Source organism: Antechinus flavipes, chromosome X, assembly GCF_016432865.1.
Source record: "Antechinus flavipes isolate AdamAnt ecotype Samford, QLD, Australia chromosome X, AdamAnt_v2, whole genome shotgun sequence".
Classification (NCBI taxonomy): domain Eukaryota; kingdom Metazoa; phylum Chordata; class Mammalia; order Dasyuromorphia; family Dasyuridae; genus Antechinus; species Antechinus flavipes.
Window position 1 is genome coordinate 19,348,090 of NC_067404.1, and position 9,742 is coordinate 19,357,831.

Below are 9,742 nucleotides of genomic sequence, written 5' to 3' on the forward strand. Positions count from 1 at the left end.
TAATGCTGTAAAAAATTACCCTGGCATGCGTTCTATCAATAAAAAATTATTTTTAAAAAATCACACTTTAGCTCTCACATCTCAGAACTGAACCACTTCCAAGATCCAAAACTTTGCAATTCTACTCTGCACCCACCACCTTACCATTAAATCTCTCCCATTCTCTTTCACATCCATCCATCAATCTGTGCTTCATTCCTATTGTCTTTTTTTCCCCTGATACATCTTTATTCTACCAGGCTATCTTCCCAAATTTGAATTCTCTTGCTCACACTCTCAGCCTTGACCTTCAGAATCTTTGACTTGAATATTTCCGTAGCTATTAGCTTAAGCTTCCTTCCACACTCCACCATACCCCTCTCAGCCTCCGGGCCTGCTTAAGTCAAAATATCCTTTTGCTGTGTTCTTTTTCTAGGACTGCTTGGAGTTTAGGGAAATTGACAAAATCAAGTTTTTCACCCATTAGAGATAGATGGTATGTAACTCATTGTAGCTCAATTAATCCTACTTCATCCTTGTGTACTTCCTTTCTCATTTCTCGTAGTGACTGTTTCAGATCTTTTCTTACCTCCCCCACTTCCATACACTTCATTCTACTTTAATGCATCTAATTTTACCTCTTTTCGTTTTTCTCTTCCATTCTCCATAATGTCTTAGGGTGTTTGCCTTCCTTCTCCTTGTATCCCATTCACTCTTCTCTTCCAATATTTTGTTCCACCATCCATCTCTTTCAGGTCTTCTGTCTCTCTCAGTACTCTTTTTGTTTGCATATAAACAAGATCGGGTCTCTTTTGTCTTAAAGAAGTCTTACCTTGGCCTTCTTCATCTAATTAGCATCTTATCTCCCCCATCCCACCCCCAAACTTCTAGAAAAAGTAGTAGATTTTTTTGGAGATTTCCTCATTTTCCATTCTATTCTCAACCCCTTGCAGTTAGGCTTCTATTGAAACTGATCTCTTGTATCCCCTAAGCTCACCAATGACCGCCTAATCAACAAAACTTATGGCCCTTTTCCAGTCCTTTTCCTTGACCTCACTGCAGCATTTGACATTGTTCCCTTAACCCTTCCTTTAGCTTTAGAGGAACTCCTCAGTTTCCTTCCTGTTTCTCTAGTCTTTCTACAGTTGCTTGCTCTTCCCTATCTTCTCAGTCTCATTACAGTGGATATTCTCCCGAGGGTCTGTTGTTCTCCCATTTCTTTCTTTTTTTTTTAACCTCTCTCTCTCTCTCTCTCATGACAAATTGATTGACTTGTATGGTTTCAAATACCACCCATTATGAGCTCTGAAAAGTTGTACTTTCAGTTCAGAACTCTGCCTACAGTACATCTCCACCTGCATTTCCTCAAATTCAGTGTGTCCCAAACTGAGCTTATTATTTTCCCCTTAAACCTGATCCTTTTGATTTCACTTTTTGTTGGTGACAACATTCACTCATCTCTCATGTTCAGAATCTTGTGGTTATCTTGAACCATTTCCATCCCCTTATAAGTCAGGCATATTCCATTATTGTCACTTCTTCGAGCAACAGCATTAAGAACAGTTGACCTAAACTAATCAAACCTGTACAAGTACACATATATAAACATAGGATCTATATTTGGATAGAATATTGAGGCTTAAATTTCATATATAACTACCACTTGGGTAAGTCCTATGTGCCAATTCTTTTTTCTTTCAGGACACGAAAAAAATCCAGCTGCCAGTAAAACATAATCAGATTATAATCTGCTATATTATAGCACCATGAAATAATACTCTGTAGCAGAATCTGCCAATTACTATATGTAGCCCATATTAGTAGGACTACATTTAGACACATCTTTTCACATAGGATATTGTTTAAAAATTATTTATGTACCTGAAGAAATCATATAATTATCTACATTTGTATTGCTTGCAGGTATGAAAGTCCCAGGGAGATAGGACTGTATTGTTCCATCTGTCAGGACCTGTTCCTAACATAAACAGTATATGTGGGATTTTTGTACCACACCTATAGCTTCCTGTAGCAACAGTAAGTAGAACAGGAAGTTTAGGAGAGGACATTAAGTAGATAATGGCTGTAAAAGAAAAATCTAAAATATTTAGAATTGGTCACTGGATTGCCATTCCTTTTTCATCTCCCAGATAGTGCTAGGTTTTGGATAAACATTGCAATTTTTTTCTTTCAATTTTTTTCTACATAAAAAAAACAGCTTTCAGCTAAATATAACCACACTCCAACCTGGTTACATTACTGGCTCCTAGAGCACCCTTCAGCTGACCTGCCACTTATTATGTGCAGCCCACTTAAGACTCAGTTTTTCAAAACACAGGACATAACTCTGTTGAAAAAAACCTGAGGTGGAAATTGCCAAGAGGCAAGCTTGGACTTGACGTCAGGAAAAACTTTCTAACAATCATCTGTCTATAAGAGAAATGGGCTTGGGAAGTGATGGGTTTCCCCTGCACAGATATCTTCAAAGAGAGGCTGGATATGTTGAATGGGGGTTTCACATGGGTTGGACTACGTTGTCCACTGAGGTCCCTCAAAAAGCTAAAATTCTGTGAAACTCTTATTTGGTGAACTGAAATTAATACTGTGACTAGTATTCATTTGCAAGATAATTTCACTCTTTCACAATGCACTTCTGTGAAAGAATGACTAGATCCAATGTTTTTAACACAAGAATTACTTGAGATGGATTAGAAATATAACAGTATTAAATATACCCAGTAGTGTAAGTGGGGAACCTTTTTTTTTCTGCCAAGGGTTATTTGGATATTTATAATATCATTCACAGGACATACAAAATTATCAGTTTATAGAACTCAAAGCAGTGAAAGGTAGCTGTAACTAGATTTGAGCTCACTCAACATTGCCTGCAGTTGCCTTAGCAAATGATTTCAAAGGCCTTATACAGCCTATGGACGGATGTTCCCCATCCCTGCTCTGGCAGACCTCTCAGAAAACTATATGAAGTGAAGATGCTGTCATCAGCTTTTGGTCAGAACTGTGAAGATGCCAGGAATCAGGGTAGACCCTGGATTGTTACACTGCCCACTGGGAACGTGACTGGCAAAGGCCTCCATACCATAGAGAGGATTCAACTAACTTACCCCTCCAGGGTCAGTGCTTGATGGAGAGGCATTAGGTTATTCTCTGCCCTTTTTTGAACCTTAGTCTTCCTGCTCTATAATATCAGGGAAATGAGTGGGATCATCTTTAGGACCCTGGATACCACCTCTGTCTCTTAAGTCTAATTAATTACTTGTAGAAGTCATCCTCTGTCCCACATTCAGGAAAAGCTGAACAATTCCCAGAAATCTCAGTGATACTCCCAGATCTAGTTATTCAGATAATGTGGAAAGGATGAGCAGAGGATCAGCAATGACTATAAAAAGCTCTCATTTTTTATTGCTCTTCAAATATTAGAAATCATTTCTTCACCACCTTGTAAGATAAGTTGGTACAAGGCTTCTTGTCTTCTCTTAACTGATGAAACTTGAGATGGAGAAATTTGCCCATGGTCACATGCAAATAAATGTCAGAGGTAGATATCCTAACTCCAAGTCAACATTTTGCTGTCTCTTGATATCTGAACCCTCTCCTACAATTATTTATATGCAAATTATCAAAGTGATCTGAGTATAGGCTGAATTCCACCCCCCCCCAAAAAAAAAAAAACAACCCAACCTGGTTGGTATTGTCATGGTCACCTGCCTTCCTATATTCAGAAAATCTATAATTCCCAGAAGCCTCTATGATAATCCTAAATTTCTCATACATACTCACAAAGAGTCTGGTGATTCCTATAGTTATGCCTAACCAGAGGTAGGGCACTGGGGAGTAGAGAAGACTCCTGATATTGCAACCCCCAAACATCTTCAGGCAGAAGCCAGTTCAAAAAAGGAGGGCAATTGTCAGGGGAACTGGATATGGGATTTCAAAAACCCAGGTTCAAAGCCTGTGCATGCACCAGATCAGTTCTCTCCTTGAGCCTATTTTACTTATCTGTAAAATGGGAATGATGATAATACTCTGATCTATTCCCTTCACTCTGGTATAGGCCCTTACCACCTTGCACTTTGATTATTGCAATAGCTACTGGTGGGTCATCCTGCCTCAAGTCTCACTCCACTCCATTCCACTCTGTCAAAGGGGTCTTCCTAAGGCAGAGAGTGGAGTATGGCACTACTACCTCCCCCTCCCAGTCTAAAAACAAACTCCAATGACTCCTTATGACCTCTGGCTCCAAACAACCTTCCCAGCTTCATTAAATGTGTCATTCCCCTTTGCATATTGTTCTTCATGCTGTTCTTTACACAAGTCACTTCCTCTCTTTTTCCATACCTTTGCATGGAACATAATGCCCACCCTCCTTTAGGAGGCTAGACAGTCGAGTGTCTGAGGTCACATTTGAACTCAGGTCCTCCTGACTTCAGGGCTGGTGCTCTCTCCATTGCACCAACTAGCTGCCCCTCATCACCTTTATTTAGGAACATATCCCTTCCCCCATCCTGATTCACTGAGTCATTCCTTGTAATTTTTTTTTAAAGGAAAAAATAATAGTTTAACAAAAGCAACCAACATGCACACATTCTTACCATATTCCACCTCTGCAAAGAAAGTAAATGCATTCTCTCAATGCTTCATTGGAATCTGTTCAGTTTTATTTTTTGTTCTTCCATTTACGTTGTTGTAGTCATCCCGCATGTTGTTTTCCTGCTTCTGCTTATTTTACTCTGGATCAGTTTGTAGTCTTCCATCTTTGAATTCTTCATATTCATTGTTTTTTATGGCCCACTAATATCTGACCATTTGTTTAGTCATTCCCCAATTGATAGGCATCAGTTTTATTTCTACTTTGTTCTTCTATAAAAAGTGCTAGTAGTTATATTTCCATGCATTTGGATCTTTCTGTTTGACTTTAATCTTCTTGGAGTATATATCTCTCAGTGTGATTTCTGGGTCAAAGGGTATGAAAATTTTCATTACTTTTTTTTTTTTCAGCATAATTCCAACTTGATTCCTGAAATACCTGGACTAAGTCAAAAATTTTTTCTATGGTGTATTAGTATAGCACATTCTTGGCAGAACTAAAAACTGGTCCAGCCATTTTGGAAAGCAGTTTAGAATTTTGCTCCCCAAAGTTACCAAACTGTGCCTGCCCTTTGACCCAGTTATATCACTCCAAAGAGACCAAAAGCATAGAAAAAGGATCTCTACAAGAACGAGGCCAAAATTGAAAAATAAGGGAATGTCCTCTCACTCGGGAACGGCTAAACAAGTTGTGATATGTAAATGTAATGGAATTTTATTGTGCCACAAGAAAGACAAAATGGACATATTCAGAAGAAACTGAAAATCCCCATCAAGTGATACAGAGTAAAGTAAGCAGAACTAGAACGCTTTAGACAATTACAATTGAAAAAAACTCTGAAGGACTTCAGAACTGTGATCAATACAACCCTACACGATGTCCAAAAGAATGAAGATAATGTATGAATCTAACCTCCTGCAAGAGAGGTGATGCACTTCAGATACAGAGATACACATTTTTGGACATTGTTAATGTAGGGACTTGCTTTGCTAGCCTACGCCATTATGTTGAGGGTTATTAGTTTTTGTTTATTTGGGGGGTTTACCATATGCTACCCTGGGACATCTGACTTTGTAGTTAAAACTTCCCATGTGTGCCGTCTCCCCATATCATGGGAGCGCTTAACCTGGGGTCTGTGAACTTTTAAAAAATATAACTATATTCCAATATAATTGATTCTCTTTGTAATCCTATGTGTTTGTAAATGTATTTAAAAGCATAATCATCACATTTGAATTACTGCAGTGGCCTGGTGGTGCATGTACCTCATCAGGTCCCTCTCCACAAGACCAATCATGTCACCCTTCTACAGGGTAAACTCCATTGTTCTACATCACCTCCAGGAACAAATATAAACTGCTCTGTTTGGCATTCAAGGCCCTTCCTAATCTGACCCCTACCTACCTTTCCAGTTTTGTTCCACCTTACTCCTCAGCAAGCACTCTTCAACACATACTCTTCTTAAACTCAGTGGCACTGGCCTCTTGATTCTTCCCCCATCAAGACCCTCCACTCTTGGCTCTGGGCATTCTCTCTAGCCGACCTCCAGGCCTGGAACGCTCTAACTCCTCTACTCCACTTGCTTCTTTTAATTTCCAACGAAAATCCCTGGTTCTCCATGAAGCCTTCCTCAACCCCTCTTAATTCAAGTAGCTTCTCTGTTAATTACTCCTTATTAGTCTGGAATATACAGCTTGTTTGTGCATATTTGTTTGTATGATGTCTCCCCTGTTATATTGTAAGCTTCTTGTGGGCAGGAACTAGTCTTTTGCCTATTTTTGTATCCACTTAGCACAGTGCCTGGCACATATTGTATATCAAGCAATCACCAGATTGCCAAAGAGGTCCATTACACAAAAAATAAAGACCCCTTCCTTCTTCCCCCCTTCCCCTTCCTCGTGCTATTAGAATATGTGCTTCTTGAGAGCAGGGATTATCTTGTTTTCTATTTTTATCCCCAGCACTTGGGACACCCCCTTTGCTGTGAGGGCCAAGCTGCACCAGCACTACCCATCCATTGTCTCTGCCTTCCCTATCCTGACCTCTCCAGACAAGGAACAGATGACACAAAAAGGACACAGGATGACTCAACTCAATGCCATCTCAGCTGTAGTACCACTCACTGCTTACTTCACCCACCCATTATGGGCAGAGCAGGGAAAAGTGACTACTGTCCTACACCCCTGAACCTTGACTGTCAGCAATACCTCTTTGGAAATTTTGAGGTTTAGTTTGCATGTCACCCATTACTATCCTTATGGCTAGCAATTCTCCAACCTGTTTCTCTTCCTATCTCTGTATTAATCAACCCCCAGCTACACAGGAACCAACTACTTCCAACTCTCATCTCCATTATCTCCAACCCTACCTAGCCTTTCCATTGTGACTTCTAGGATTCACATTCCATAACACATTTTCCTTGTTCCAGGACCTTTCTTTCACACTCCTAACTACCAACCCCCGCAGAAAGCTGACTTCTTCCTCTGACCCCCTTAATACTATAACCTTGGGCTTCCTTCCTACCTTTACTCTTCTCACCTCTCTTCCTTCCCCTAACACACATACATATCTTGCTTTTTGTTCCCACACTGTGGGTGTATTTGTTCTTTTTACAGAGTCACAATGGTATAAGGGATAGAAATGGCCTTGAAGCCTTTGACCCCGAGATCAAATCCTGCCTCTGAAAAAGATTGGTTATGTATCTTGGTGCCTGGACAACTCATAAAAACTATAAACTGCATCAAAGATGGCAATTTGCAATAGTGGAGGGAGTTTTCTTACCTGAGAATGCTCTAAATCAATGAAATTACAGGCCAGTTCCTAACTATCTCTCTTGGTATTTATTCCATAAATAGACTTGATGTCTAGGAGTAAAAACATAATCTTCTTGGAAGTAGGGATTGTTTCATTCATTGTACTTGTATCTCAAGCTGTTATTGCAATAGCTGACACAGAGACAATTAATACTCAATTAATATTTATCCATTTGCTGGTTTTGATATATATTTCTCCAGTCACGAGTGTTTTGGCGCCACCATGGATATGGTTGCTGAGAGTTTGCAATTCTTCTTTTGGGAGCTAGCAGCAAAGAGTTGAGATTGCAAAGAGATAGATCTAGGCTTCATAAAAGGCAAAACTTTCTAACCATTAGAGCTGTCCCCAAATCAAACAGGCTTACTGAGATCCTTTCTAACTCAAGGAAGAAGGAAGGCAGCAAGTTGGCAATTTCTATTCTGCCAAGTTTTTTTTTTTTTCCTATTGCTAATGGCATATACGAAAACTATTTTTGTCCCCTTTTGTTCTCTTAATTTTTTTAAATCTCTTCATGTTGAGGTAGAAACAGCTTTAAAAAAAAATGTAACTGGAGTCAAGAAAGCCATGGCATAAAATGAAAGGTAGTTGGTGTGGGAGCCCAGGGAAATGGTATGACAGTTCAAGTGCTCAGTCCTTTCTCTCCTTTCTCCTGTAAGACCATCAAAGCTCCCCTTCCCTCAGAGTTTGAATAAAATAGATTGAACACAGTGTCACAAAGCAAAACTATGACTATAAATAGGAAAATAAATACTATGTAAGATTTCATCTCTCTGATATCTCTGTTGGTCCCATTTCATAGGTAAAATAATATTCACATAAGAGAAAGAAGGGGGTGATACACTTTGAGATAGTTTTTAGTTTTGCTTATCTGAAATAGTGAGCCTGAAAGCTGTTGAAGTTTGAATGGTCCCAGCTCACTGTGAAAATCAAGAACAATTTTGTACCCAACAGCATCGAAGGACATTCTCTTATGGCAAAACACTCACTATTAAGTGTATTTACATGGAGTAGCCCAAGACAGGTGAGAATCGGAGTATACAGACATGGTGTGTCAGGAAAGGAAAATTGGGAATTCAAAAGGAGACAGAAGTCCTCTATGATTATGTCCCTAGGGGTATCGGTGACCTTACAAGTTGCAGCCAGAAAGACCTGGAGGAAAATCTAAGCTTATGGCTTTCACATGAGATGGCAGCTCGGCAGGAGAGGCTAGGCCATAGTCATTTACCTTGGCTTATATCAGTTATACAATGCATCCTAGTGACACCTTCTGAGGCAGAATTACAGTTCCATATTCCTTCACTCACCTGAAGAATGGCCTGCTGTAAACAGCTCCATTCATTCTGAAGGAGAATGTAATATAAAGTTCTGATGTTGTCTTGTCCTCAAGAGGATGTTTTTTCCTGAAACTTGATTCCAAGTTTGAGTTCTGCTTTGGTCAGAGACAAATCATAATCCCATAAATACTGTTATAGACACAATAATAGCTCCAGGTAAAAGAAATCTACTGAGTAGGTGTAATGGAATGTTTTCTGGAATTGCAATCTCTGGCCCAAACATGCCTGGAAAAGGTGAAGCTTATTCATAGACACTTTTAATTAATTTATCTAGGAGTTTCACACAGCTAAACAAAGACCTGTCAACTCAATAGCCACTTTTTCTACATGATACAGTCTCCAGAGCACTGCCAGAAGATGCAGCCTACAGGGAATTTCAAAGGTCAATACCACTCACACTTCATTACATAGAATAAATTTCTCCCCAATGAATTCAAGCTTACCCTCTTGGATTCCCTTAAAAGTCATACAAGTCTTCCACATTCCTCTCCTCGAAGGTTAAAGACTACCCCTTCCCTAAGTCATTTGTTTCCCTCCTCACATTCTGTGATATAATTCGAGGCAAGAACTCTAGATTGATGGATTCTCAACACTAAAACAGTTTGGAGACGATACCATCCACTGGCTGACTAGGAGAGCCTAGAAGACAAAGGCTGATTATGGGAGCTTGGGCACTGGGGTCACCTCCTTCACAAAAATCTGAGCCTTCCACTAGGTACAAAAAGCAGGCAGGATCTACAAAAGGGACTGGAGAACAGTCCCTATTAAAACATTTATTATTTCTCAGAAAATCCCCCTATTCTTTCCTTCTGCTACAATCAAGAGTACGTCAATAGGCTACACACACCCGACAACCCTTGTTTCCTCAGGCTGAGCCAGGGACTTAAGACCAGGGAGGGGTAAATGGTCACCATTCTGTTGCTAACACTGCTTGTCCTGTCTGTGCTGAGCTCTCGCTCCAGCTATCCAGTCCTATTGGCCAGCTTATTTAGGCACTTGCTATCTGCCT